At 50.2% G+C, this 13,061-nt stretch overlaps 4 long non-coding RNA genes across 4 annotated transcripts; all 4 read left to right on the top strand.

Moving 5' to 3' along the window:
• Nucleotides 1-580: 580 nt before the first annotated feature.
• Nucleotides 581-912, top strand: LOC110679450. Its single transcript, XR_002502496.1, has 2 exons — nucleotides 581-774; nucleotides 834-912. It is a non-coding gene; the product is annotated as an uncharacterized LOC110679450 (long non-coding RNA).
• A 96-nt stretch (nucleotides 913-1,008) lies between these two features.
• LOC110679451 lies at nucleotides 1,009-1,539 on the top strand. The gene is made up of 2 exons (XR_002502497.1): nucleotides 1,009-1,166; nucleotides 1,226-1,539. It is a non-coding gene; the product is annotated as an uncharacterized LOC110679451 (long non-coding RNA).
• Nucleotides 1,540-9,768: 8,229 nt separating this feature from the next.
• On the top strand, nucleotides 9,769-10,100 carry LOC110679448. Its single transcript, XR_002502494.1, has 2 exons — nucleotides 9,769-9,962; nucleotides 10,022-10,100. It is a non-coding gene; the product is annotated as an uncharacterized LOC110679448 (long non-coding RNA).
• A 96-nt stretch (nucleotides 10,101-10,196) lies between these two features.
• On the top strand, nucleotides 10,197-10,961 carry LOC110679449. Its single transcript, XR_002502495.1, has 2 exons — nucleotides 10,197-10,354; nucleotides 10,414-10,961. It is a non-coding gene; the product is annotated as an uncharacterized LOC110679449 (long non-coding RNA).
• The last annotated feature ends 2,100 nt before the right edge of the window (nucleotides 10,962-13,061 follow it).

The raw sequence follows: 13,061 nt of genomic DNA, 5'->3' as shown, positions 1-13,061 counted from the left end.
GATTTTACCCAGAGGGTGATGGTTTGAGCCACATATATAACCCCTGATCAGGAGAAGGATATCATTCGCGCAGACAAGTATATACACACCCTTAGGGAGCACATCGAATACCTCACTCATAGCCACTAGAAACAGTGTCACAGCTAAAACAGATCCCTGAGGGACTCCCGTTTCTTCCTTGATTATTTTAGACTTGTGATTTCCGATAAGAACCTTGTTACGTTTAAGTCTGAGTTGTGTAAGATATGCAAATTAAAGTCAGTCAGCACGTAAATATTGTAAGCCTTTAACATTCAGAATAAAATAAACTGCTCCGCAAACCGCAAATTGAGAACCCCTGCACACGTTTGTGTTCCATCCGTCAACCGAGAAGAACGACCGATCGGTGACGCTCACAGAATTTCGTATATCTGCACACCATGAAACCACCTTCTGCATAGCATCGAGAACGTGCACCAGGAAATAACAACCACATAAGACTGCCACTACCACAACGTCAAGCTAGAGCAGAGAGACCGCTCTCTGCGCTCTTTTACGCACACAGTCGTCACACACGCCACGACGGGGGAGACGATTGAGAATTATTCGTAGCCAGCTCACTCAGTTAGTGTCAGCCCGCCGAAACGACAGTGCACGCAAATCGAAAGAGTCCGGTCTTCGTTGAAACGAAAAACTTAGCCGTCCATCTTGTGAAGTTTGGTAGGATAACCGCGTGTGGTTCCTCGAGTGAAATTAGTGCCAGGCAGGAGGCCCACCATTTGATTCCAGCCAAGGGTAAGACAACCCTAATTCCATTTGGCTCAAAACGCTGATTTCTGGATTCATTCGAACAGGAAATAGAGCGCACAGAGGGACACACGGACCACCATTTTGCATTTCGGTTTGCAGAAACCACGTTGCCCAGGGTAAAAACGCAAAAAAACCCATACGATCAACCCTCGAAGTCGAGAAACAGCGCGACGGTCGGAACCGGTGCGTGGGAACCCAACCAGTTGGTGCATTGGTAAGGCCTTTTACCACCTGTTTTGGATAAGCAAGTTTAAACGCCGTTTCTGTTTAATTGCGCAGTTTCCACCACGCCGGACTACTGTAACCCTGATTGCACCATTCCCGAAGGTCAACCGATAGTCATACATCCCCGGGACAAAGAAAGCCTTCCATAGGAAGTAAGCCAAAGCCCAAAAGTTAGGCCCACCACCAGAAGCTAATCGGCCTCGTGCGTTAGGGCTTTCTTTTTTCGTTTATTACAGTCAGTTCGAGGGGTCATTGGGAGCAGCCAGACGAGCCAGGCGGTGGCAGCGAGTCAGTGTGGTCTTCAACCCCCCTCAATCCGGTTCAAGTCAACCGCGGATCTAATCTCGCCAACATCGGGGAAGGCACCCGGCGGCGTGCGTCATATGATCACCGATTAGACGGATTCGGAGCGATTGGCGGTTCTCGGCTGGTGCAGGAAGGAAGCGATTATCCGGAGGGACGAAACTATCCGCTAGGCAGAGCAGCGTCAGAGAACTGCACGCGGTCTCGTGGGTGTCGTCAGTTCAGCAGCAAGATCAAGTCGGTGTGAGCACCGGCCAGAAAGGCGGAATGATGTGGCTGCAGAGCGTCAACGGGGTAGCGGCGGTAAGCAGGGCGCGCCCGAAAGTGCAGTGAGTAGAGCAAATCTAGTTTTTAAGCAAAGTAAAGGTTAAAGGAGAGGCCAGGAGTCAGAAGATAGGAGGAAAGGATCAGGAAAAGGAAAATGATGGTCAGTAAATAAAAAACTTGTAGCCATGATCAGTTTTGGGTTGGAATTCAGTTATTTGTGCGCATTCCCTTAAGAGCTTTCCGGGGCTGATCGAGGTTTCCATTCCCCCCTCGACAGACACTCGCAACATTGGCGCCCAACTGAAAATCCACAATACATTAGCTACCGTTAGCAATTTTTTTGGTTTGTGATTCAGACATTTGGTTTTGTGCGTTTGATTATTCGGCCTATAATAATCAACAAAAAATTTTAACCCTTACGCATAGAAATAAGAAATGGATTACACACATTTGACGGACGAAGAGGTCACGTATGAGTTGGCCCTACGTCATGTAGTAAATTTAGGACCTACCACCCATAGAGGCAAGGTCTTACGTCTCAAGGCACTCATGCAAGAGGAGTCCTTGCGAGACAACCAGCCCACTAGCTCATGCCATGTAATGAGTTCACAGTCAAACATTGAGCACTGTGAAACTCAAATACAGCAGTTGCACATCAGCACTGAAGCGGCAATTCGCACTAACGATAGTGCAGCTTTAAACAAAATTCGAACACGTCTCAATCATTATCGCGACCGTTTGCAATTAATCCGCCCTCCGGTCGAGCTGCAGGAAACACACGCAATGTTATCCATGCATGTTAATGTGTTGTTAAACAAAGTGAACGGAACAAGTGTAGTGAATGGTGCACAAATGGGGGAAAGTGAAGTCAGAAATACAACATCAACTGGCGCTGTGAGGAGGAGGAGCAACAACGACTCGGAAGGAGCTGTTGGAGGAGTAGTAGATGCCACAATTCCTGTGGGCAACAACTCCGTTCAAGAAACCACACCACCGCCAGCTGTGCAGCCACCTCTGATGCCATCGTTTTCGGGTGGACACGGAAGAGGGCTGTTGTTCTCTAGCTCGTTCCAAGCAGGCGACCACGAAGACTGCCGACAAACGGAAACGAGACGGCGAAGAAGTTCACCACCTCCTCCCTACCTTTCTCGGGAGTATGCAGGATGGAATCAACAGGCAAGAGAAACCCCATCGCAAGAAGCGCTGGAAGTGAGAATCAGGCAGATGCAGGAGAGAGAAGAGCGGATGCGAGAAGAATGTTTCAGGATGCGAGAAGAACTGGAGCGGCTGATCCGGCGAGAACGACCAGCACCAGAGCGAGCAGATGAGAGAAGAATGCAGAAAGCAGTGCATAACTGGCCGTTCAAGTTTCGGGGCGAGAAAGACACCACTTCACTCAACGTTTTCCTAGATCGGGTGGAGACGTTTGCGAGGTCGGAAGGCATGAGTGATGCTACACTTCTTAGCTCCATCAAGCACCTGCTGCAAGAGGATGCCATTGATTGGTACGCACGAGCAACTTCTCAGCAACTACTGCGTACCTGGGACGACTTCAAGAAAGAGATTCGAAGAGAGTTCTTGCCTAGCGGCTACTCGCAAATTCTGCGATTGGAGGCCAGCTTCAGATTTCAAGGAAGAGAGGAATCGTTTGCGAAATACTATCGCGACATTTCTGCGCTCTTTCGCTTTGTGGATCCACCGATTCCAGCGGATGAGAAGTTCTTCCTGGTGAAGAAGAATATGAACGAGAACTATGCGGCCATCGTAACAGCAGCAAGGCCACGCTCATTGGAAGAAATGGTCGAGGTGTGCACTGGATACGACGAGACGAGAATGCTTCTGAACAGACAGCGCAGGATTCCGATTCCGCACAGTGCGTTGCTGGAACCGAACTTCGCTACGCCTGTGACGTCCAACAGAGTGGTTGCAATGCAGCAACAGCCTCAACGCTTTAACAGAGTCCATGCGGTGGAAGTTCAAGATATCGCTCATGATTACGAGACAGTTGACGATCAAGACGAAGAACATTGGCAGCACACCATCGACGAGTTGGCGGAGCAAGTCAATGCGTTGAAAATGAACCTAGAGCGGCGAACTACGCGACCAGGTTTTACACCAAGAAACGGAAAGCAGCCTAGGTTTACAGACAGGTTCAAACCAATCGAAGCGGACAGCCCGCAAGTAATGCGACAACAGATGAGAGACACGCAATTTCCCGTACAACAGCAAAGGTCACAAGCCGTTCCGCATCAGCCACGCCAGCCAGAGCAGCAGCAAGAGCAGCCGCAAAGGGTGCAGAGTTGGCAAACGCGACAATGGAGGCCAAGTTCGCTGGAAGAGTCGCAAAACTACAACCAGCGAAGCAACTCTCTTCAGCAAGAGCCAACAAGACTGGTAGAACGCCAATCAGAAGAACAGCAGGAAGCAGAAACCCAGCACCGAATGATGATGGTATGCTGGAACTGCGACGAAGAAGGCCATAGGTTTATGGATTGTCCGAAGCCGCAAGCGATCCTTTTCTGCTACCGGTGTGGACGAAAAGGCTACTCGTTGCGCAGCTGCTTCACGTGCCGCTCAGGTGCGGTAAACTACCCAGCGGAGAACCAGCAATAGAGGGGAGCAGCTCTCCGCTCAGTATCGGAAACCCCTCCGACATTCCAGAATTTCGAAACCTAAACTCGTTAATCATCAATCCCGGAAGCGACAATCGACCACACGCCGTCATATCTGTGCTGGGAAAGGAGTTAACCGCTTTGCTAGACAGTGGAGCGAACTGCTCTCTGCTAGGAGGAAATAGAGTCAGTCTGGCAGAGGAATACGGACTACAGAGAGGAACCGTCTGTGGCGGAATAAAGACGGCGGATGGCACGAAACACAAAATACACAATTTCGTTTATCTTCCCATCGTGTACAATAACCGGAACGAAGTCCTTCCAGTACTATTAGTACCTTCGATCCCGGACTGCGTCATCCTAGGGATGAATTTCTGGGACAAGTTTGGAGTAAAGGCTGTGTGCTACACAGTTGAAGCAAAACAGGACGAAGAACTCGTCGAGGATCATGAGATGAAGCAACTGACGTCCGAACAGAAGAAGCGACTGGAACAAGCGATCCGGAAGTTCCCAAAAGCGGTAGAGGGCAAGCTAGGCCGTACGAAGCTGTACGAGCATCGCATCGATGTGGGTAACGCACCACCTCGCAAGCAACGGCATTACCCAATGTCACCGTATGTGCTGCAGGAGGTGAACAAGGAGATCGACCGGATGATTGCCCTCGATGTCATCGAAGAGGCACAGTTCTCTCCATGGAACAACCCATTGGTTGCAGTCAAGAAGAAGACCGGACAGTATCGCGTCTGCTTGGATGCTCGTCACCTCAACTCCATCATGGTGAACGAGGGATATCCAATCCCCCAGATAGCAGCGATCACAAACAATCTTCGAAGCAGCAAATACATCTCGTCGATCGATCTTAAAGACGCTTTCTGGCAGTTGCCACTTCATCAGGCTTCAAGACCATTGACAGCGTTCACAGTTCCATCCAGAGGCCACTTCCAGTTCAAAGTGGTGCCTTTTGGACTGTGCACAGCGAGCCAAGCCCTAGCGAGACTCATGACTCATCTGTTCGCCGATTTGGAACCGTTGGTATTCCATTACCTGGACGACATCATTATCTGTTCGGAAACCTTCGAAGAGCACATCGCTTTGTTGGAAGAAGTGGCACGCCGGCTGCGACAAGCAAATCTCACGATATCGGCGGAGAAGTCGAAGTTCTGCCGAAAGAGCATGAATTATCTGGGCTACGTGATCGACGAACAAGGCTGGCGAGTGGATGAAGAAAAAATCCAAGCCATAGTCCTGTTTCCAACTCCTACCACAAGGAAAGAAGTGCAACGATTCCTGGGAGTTTGCAACTGGTATCGCCGATTCATCGCCGGATTTTCGCAGCTAGCATCACCGTTAACAAGTCTGACGTCTGGGAAGACCAAGTTCCGTTGGAATCCCATCGCTGAAGAAGCTTTTCTCAAACTAAAAGCCGCTCTGGTCTCGGCACCGGTGCTAGCGATGCCGGACTACAGCAGACCGTTCGCTATAGCATGCGATGCCAGCGACACAGCGATCGGAGCAGTGCTAACGCAGGACATCAACGGTGAAGAACATCCGATCAGCTACTTCTCGCAGAAGCTGTCAGCGTCCGAGAGAAAGTATTCGGTCACGGAGCGAGAGTGTCTCGCGGTGATCCGAGCGATCGAGAAGTTTAGGGGATATGTGGAAGGAATCAGGTTCACCGTCTTTTGCGACCATGCGGCGCTCAGCTACCTAAAATCGATGAAGAATCCAACGGCGTTGATGAGTCGATGGCTGTTGCGGTTGAACGCGTTCGACTTCGAGATACGGTACAGGAAGGGATCGATCAACGTAGTTCCGGATGCACTCTCACGAACGGTAGCCGAAGCAGTATTCGTGGTAGACCAGGTGCAGGATCTGTGGTACAGGAAGCTGGTTGAGAAAGTCAAGAGAGAAGGCGATCAGTTTCCGGACTTCCGCGTTGCAAATAACACATTGTACAAGAACTGTCGATGCAAGGACGCAGTTGGAGCAGTATTCCACAAGTGGAAGCAAGTCGTTCCGAGGGAAGAGAGGTTGCAGCTGATCCGTAGATACCACGACGAACCTTCAGCAGCGCACCTTGGTTTCTACAAGACTTGGCACAAAATTCAAGCCCACTACTACTGGCCACAAATGCAGCAGGAGATAGGCGATTACGTGAGGAGCTGTGTGACCTGCAAGGCATGCAAAGCGCCAGGAAGGAAGATGATGCCGCAGATGGGAAACCCCAAACCAGCAAAGACCCCTTGGGAGATGATATCGGTGGACTTTGTCGGTCCACTCACACGTTCCAAGCGAGGAAACACAGTGCTATTGGTAGTAGTAGACTGGGTCAGCAAGTACGTGATCGTCAAGCCCATGCGCGCAGCGGATTCCCAGAAGATGGTGGAGTTTCTGGAAGAAGAAGTTTGCCTGAAGTTCTCTCGTCCAAGGCTGATATTGTCCGATAACGGGAAACAATTCGAATCGATGGTGTTCAAATCATGGCTAGCAAAGCACAGGATTGGTCACATGAAAACAGCGTTCTACTGTCCGCAGGTCAACAACGCCGAGCGCGTGAACCGCGTCGTAGTTACCTGCATCCGAGCATTACTAGATGGTGATCATCGTGAGTGGGATGAAAAGCTACCGGCAATCACAGCAGCGATTAACGGAGCGAGGCACGAAGCAACGGGAGTGAGTCCTCACGAAGCAAACTTCGGACGAAACCTGCTGTTGCACACGGACCTCTACACGCAGCAAGAACTAAACACACCAGACGACCCGAAAGTGGCACAGGATCTGAGGCTGTCAGCAATTCGCCGAATTCAGAAGGTCATCATCGAGCGGATCAAGAACAGTCACCAGCGGGCGAAGCAGCGTTATAATCTTCGCACAAGATCAGTCGCGTTCAAGGTAGGAGATCTCGTGTGGCGCCGAACATTCGTTCTCTCCTCAAAAGTGGATCAGATCACCAGCAAACTAGAGCCGAAATTCGTTCCGGCCATCGTGAAGGAAGTCCTCGGGACGAACCTTTATCTGTTAGAGGATGTTCTGAGCGGCAAGAAGGGAAGATTTCACGCAAAGGACATCAAAGCGGACTAAGCGTAAATGGGCAAGCTATGCGAACAGGCGATGCCTGTCGACTATAAAGCAAACGCTGTAAAAAACACCACTGGGCATAATAACAGCGAACCAACGGAGAAGCATCCAACGAGCTCAGCTGCTTCTCTGTTGAACCGATCAAGGACTACATCATTCGGGATTTTCATCCGCAAGATGGAGATTCCGAACCGTTCAAGCTATGTACACAGGCGGTGCCTGTTAACCAGAATCAGTAGCAGTCGGAAACACCAATCATCGGGAGATTTGACCACGAATGCTGAGTGTGAGAGCCCGCTACAACAACGCTCCACTTCAGCAACACCGAACAAGACTATGGCAAGGATTTCCGTTCATCCGAACGAGGTTCCACAACGATAAAGCTATGTCCACAGGCAAAGCCTGTCAACCATTAGTACCATACTCCAAAAACACGTACCAAGCGGGAAAATGGCAAAAGTCAGGTGTGATGAGCAACAACTTCTTAATGACTACCTCTCCACCTCGACGATTCATCAGGTTCATTATAGACCACGATCCACGCCAAAAAAAAAAAAACCCTGAACACGATTTGCGACCACATCAAGCTGGGAGGAGATCCAACATGCGGTACCCAAACACTTCCATCGCGCCAGGAGGTGTACCGTGCGCCGTTCGCGAAGCGGGAGAAATCGCACCCTACGTCACTGGAAACGGGGAGTAGGGATCTCGGAAATGCACCAGATGTATTCTCTGATAGGAGGAGTGGAGACCTGGAGATCGACGACCAAAAATCGGTTCGACGCGGAGTTGAAGCTTACGGCCACTATCGGGCGCAGTGAGACAGCAACTGGAGGGCATTGAGAGGAGGAGGACGTGGCTGAAGCCTACGAAGGGCACGGGAGATTGGAACCCCGAAAACCATCGTGAGTAGGGAGACTCCAAATACCATCACGAAGAAGCAGAAAAGCAAGCAGCCTACGGAAGGCACGGGAGATTGGAACCCTGAAAACAGCCGTGAGTAGGGAGGCTCCAAATACCACTTCGAAGAAACGCAATCGCAAGCAGCCTACGGAAGGTACGGGAGATTGGAACCCTGAAAACCATTGTGAGTAGGGTGGCTCCAAATACCATCATGATGAAGCGGACAAACAAGCAGCCTACGGAAGGCACGGGAGATTGGAACCCTGAAAACTATTGTGAGTAGGGAGGCTCCAAATACCATCAGATAGAGCAGAAGAAGTACGTAGCCTACGTCAGGCATGGGAGACTGTGACCCCGAAATCCACAATAGGGAGACTCCAGATACCAGAACTAGACAACGAGCAAAGCGCATCGTAGACCATGTCCGCAGCGAGCTGCCAACCAAGTGGTCATGCCGTTTGTCGAATGAGATAAATCGAGCCCACCATCAAGATTCGACCACCCACTACACAGAGCTATGAGAGGCACTACTACAAAGACACAAAATACGATCTCGGTAATCCAAGTACATCCAAGACTGGATGAGTGCACACAAACCCTCAAGTGTATCCAGTCAATTCAAATGCGTGGCCAAGGGTTAAAGATCTGGGGGTCGTCATGAAATCTTCATCCCAAGGTAACGCGACCAGGGGCGCGGTAAAACCCCATTCTCGGGCTCATGACGATTTAGTCGCGGAAATGCTTCTTTTCTCAGTTTTATGCACAAACCAAAACAAACCAATTTAGTCCTTGTAAAAAGTTTGTAAATATAGCTTCTATGTTTAGTGTGCGATTAAGCCTATTTTAGCCAATAAAATAGGCTAGAATCCGATTTGAAAGTTTTGCCGTAGTTTGCTCGGATTTGAGGAAGCTGGACAAGGACTTTGGTCAGAGACGATTTGAGAGGTCTATGATTCTGCCAGGCGCAGCTGGCGTGATATTAAGTCTAGTATTAAGATTATGCAGTTTAAGCGATTTGATTTGGCAAGCAACCAAGGCTTGCGTATATGAGTTTAGTTTACGGTGTAAGGTTAAAGAACCAGATGTAACTTGAGGTCTGCTCAAGCGTTTAGTTGACCGACTTGTCTCTGACCATCATCCTAGGAGGATGATTGAAGATTTTGTGAATTTTTCATAAATCGCTTTCTCATCGATTTATGAAAAATTCTTCCGCTACGGTAGAGTTGTGTTACGTTTAAGTCTGAGTTGTGTAAGATATGCAAATTAAAGTCAGTCAGCACGTAAATATTGTAAGCCTTTAACATTCAGAATAAAATAAACTGCTCCGCAAACCGCAAATTGAGAACCCCTGCACACGTTTGTGTTCCATCCGTCAACCGAGAAGAACGACCGATCGGTGACGCTCACAGAATTTCGTATATCTGCACACCATGAAACCACCTTCTGCATAGCATCGAGAACGTGCACCAGGAAATAACAACCACATAAGACTGCCACTACCACAACGTCAAGCTAGAGCAGAGAGACCGCTCTCTGCGCTCTTTTACGCACACAGTCGTCACACACGCCACGACGGGGGAGACGATTGAGAATTATTCGTAGCCAGCTCACTCAGTTAGTGTCAGCCCGCCGAAACGACAGTGCACGCAAATCGAAAGAGTCCGGTCTTCGTTGAAACGAAAAACTTAGCCGTCCATCTTGTGAAGTTTGGTAGGATAACCGCGTGTGGTTCCTCGAGTGAAATTAGTGCCAGGCAGGAGGCCCACCATTTGATTCCAGCCAAGGGTAAGACAACCCTAATTCCATTTGGCTCAAAACGCTGATTTCTGGATTCATTCGAACAGGAAATAGAGCGCACAGAGGGACACACGGACCACCATTTTGCATTTCGGTTTGCAGAAACCACGTTGCCCAGGGTAAAAACGCAAAAAAACCCATACGATCAACCCTCGAAGTCGAGAAACAGCGCGACGGTCGGAACCGGTGCGTGGGAACCCAACCAGTTGGTGCATTGGTAAGGCCTTTTACCACCTGTTTTGGATAAGCAAGTTTAAACGCCGTTTCTGTTTAATTGCGCAGTTTCCACCACGCCGGACTACTGTAACCCTGATTGCACCATTCCCGAAGGTCAACCGATAGTCATACATCCCCGGGACAAAGAAAGCCTTCCATAGGAAGTAAGCCAAAGCCCAAAAGTTAGGCCCACCACCAGAAGCTAATCGGCCTCGTGCGTTAGGGCTTTCTTTTTTCGTTTATTACAGTCAGTTCGAGGGGTCATTGGGAGCAGCCAGACGAGCCAGGCGGTGGCAGCGAGTCAGTGTGGTCTTCAACCCCCCTCAATCCGGTTCAAGTCAACCGCGGATCTAATCTCGCCAACATCGGGGAAGGCACCCGGCGGCGTGCGTCATATGATCACCGATTAGACGGATTCGGAGCGATTGGCGGTTCTCGGCTGGTGCAGGAAGGAAGCGATTATCCGGAGGGACGAAACTATCCGCTAGGCAGAGCAGCGTCAGAGAACTGCACGCGGTCTCGTGGGTGTCGTCAGTTCAGCAGCAAGATCAAGTCGGTGTGAGCACCGGCCAGAAAGGCGGAATGATGTGGCTGCAGAGCGTCAACGGGGTAGCGGCGGTAAGCAGGGCGCGCCCGAAAGTGCAGTGAGTAGAGCAAATCTAGTTTTTAAGCAAAGTAAAAGTTAAAGGAGAGGCCAGGAGTCAGAAGATAGGAGGAAAGGATCAGGAAAAGGAAAATGATGGTCAGTAAATAAAAAACTTGTAGCCATGATCAGTTTTGGGTTGGAATTCAGTTATTTGTGCGCATTCCCTTAAGAGCTTTCCGGGGCTGATCGAGGTTTCCATTCCCCCCTCGACAGACACTCGCAACAACCTGAAAAGTTCGTCCCGTTAAAAAGTACCGGACGAACGCAAGCATGATTCCAGTTATATTCCAACGGGCCAGCTTTTGAAGGATGCCCGGCTACTTACTTACTTATTTGGCTTTACATCAATTATCTTGATAAAGCCTCGCCAAGAATATTTCGCCAATTCCCTCGGTTCATGGCCGCTTCTCTCCATCCTCGACTGTGACCCACGCTCTCCAGGTCCTGGTGTACCTGGTCAATCCACCTAGCTCGCTGCGCCCCACGCCTTCTTGTTCCGACCGGATTCGTGGCGAACACCATCTTTACAGGGTTGTTGTCCGGCATTCTTGCAACATGCCCTGCCCAGCGTATCCTTCCAGCTTTAGCTACCTTCACGATACTGGGTTCGCCGTAGAGTTGAGCGAGCTCGTGGTTCATCCTTCGCCGCCACACGCCGTTCTCCTGCACGCCGCCGAAGATCGTCCTTAGCACTCGGCGTTCGAAAACCCCAAGAGCTTGCAAGTCCTCCTCGAGCATAGTCCACGCCTCATGCCCATAGAGGACTACCGGTCTTATGAGCGTTTTGTACATCGTGCATTTGGTGCGGGGGTGGATCTTTCTTGACCGCAGTTTCTTCTGGAGCCCATAGTAGGCACGACTTCCGCTGATGATGCGCCTTTGTATTTCCCGACTAACATTGTTGTCAGCCGTCAACAAGGATCCGAGGTAGACGAACTCGTCCACCACCTCGAAGGTATCCCCGTCTATCGTAACACTGCTTCCTAGGCGGGCCCTGTCGCGCTCAGTTCCGCCAACCAGCATGTACTTTGTTTTCGACGCATTCACCATTAGCCCGACTCTTGTTGCTTCGCGTTTTAGGCGGGTGAACAAATCTGCCACCGTTTCAAATTTTCTCCCAATAATATCCATGTCGTCCGCGAAGCAAACAAATTGTCCAGATCTCGTGAAAATCGTGCCTCGACTGTTAAGTCCGGCTCTCCGCATGACACCTTCAAGCGCAATATTGAACAACAGGCACGAAAGTCCGTCGCCCTGTCGTAGTCCCCGCCGAGACTCGAACGAACTGGAGTGTTCGTCCGAGATCTTCACGCAAATTTGCACACCGTCCATCGTTGCTCTGATCAATCTTGTGAGCTTCCCGGGAAAGCTGTTCTCGTCCATGATTTTCCATAGCTCTATGCGATCGATACTATCGTATGTCGCTTTGAAATCGATGAACAAATGTTGCGTAGGGACCTGGTACTCACGGCATTTCTGGAGGATTTGCCGCACGGAAAAGATCTGGTCCGTTGTCGAGCGGCCGTCGATGAAACCTGCTTGATAACTTCCCACGAACTCGTTTGCTATAGGTGATAGACGACGGAAGAGAATCTGGGATAGCACTTTATAGGCGGCATTTAGGATGGTGATTGCACGATAATTTTCACACTCCAGTTTAGCCCATCTTGATGAGTTCAGCTCCGATACCATCCTTGCCAGCGGCTTTGTTGTTCTTGAGCTGTTGAATGGCATCCTTAACTTCCCCCATCGTGGGAGCTGGTTGATTTCCGCTGTCCGCTGTGCTGACGTAGCCATCGCCTTCGCTGTCCTGACCTTCTGTGCCTGTGTTCTCTGCGCCATTCAGGTGTTCATCGTAGTGCTGCTTCCACCTTTCGATTACCTCGCGTCCGTCCGTCAAGATGCTCTCATCCTTATCCCGGCACATCTCAGCTCGCGGCACGAAGCCTTTGCGGGATGTGTTGAGCTTCTGATAGAACTTCCGCGTTTCTTGAGAACGGTACAGCAACTCCATCTCTTGGCATTCCACCTCTTCCAGGCGGCGCTTTTTGTCCCGGAATAGGCGGGTTTGCTGTTTCCGCTTCAGTCTGTATCGTTCCACGTTTTGCCGCGTACCATGCTGCAGCATTGCAGCCCGCGCTGCATTCTTCTCCTCTAAAACCTCCTGGCACTCCTCGTCGAACCAATCGTTTCTTGAGCTCCGTTCCACATATCCGACAACGCTT

This window comes from Aedes aegypti, chromosome 3 (genome assembly GCF_002204515.2).
Source record: "Aedes aegypti strain LVP_AGWG chromosome 3, AaegL5.0 Primary Assembly, whole genome shotgun sequence".
Lineage (NCBI taxonomy): Eukaryota > Metazoa > Arthropoda > Insecta > Diptera > Culicidae > Aedes > Aedes aegypti.
Note: the sequence above shows the minus strand (reverse complement) of the source record. Positions and strands in the feature narration are given on the sequence as shown.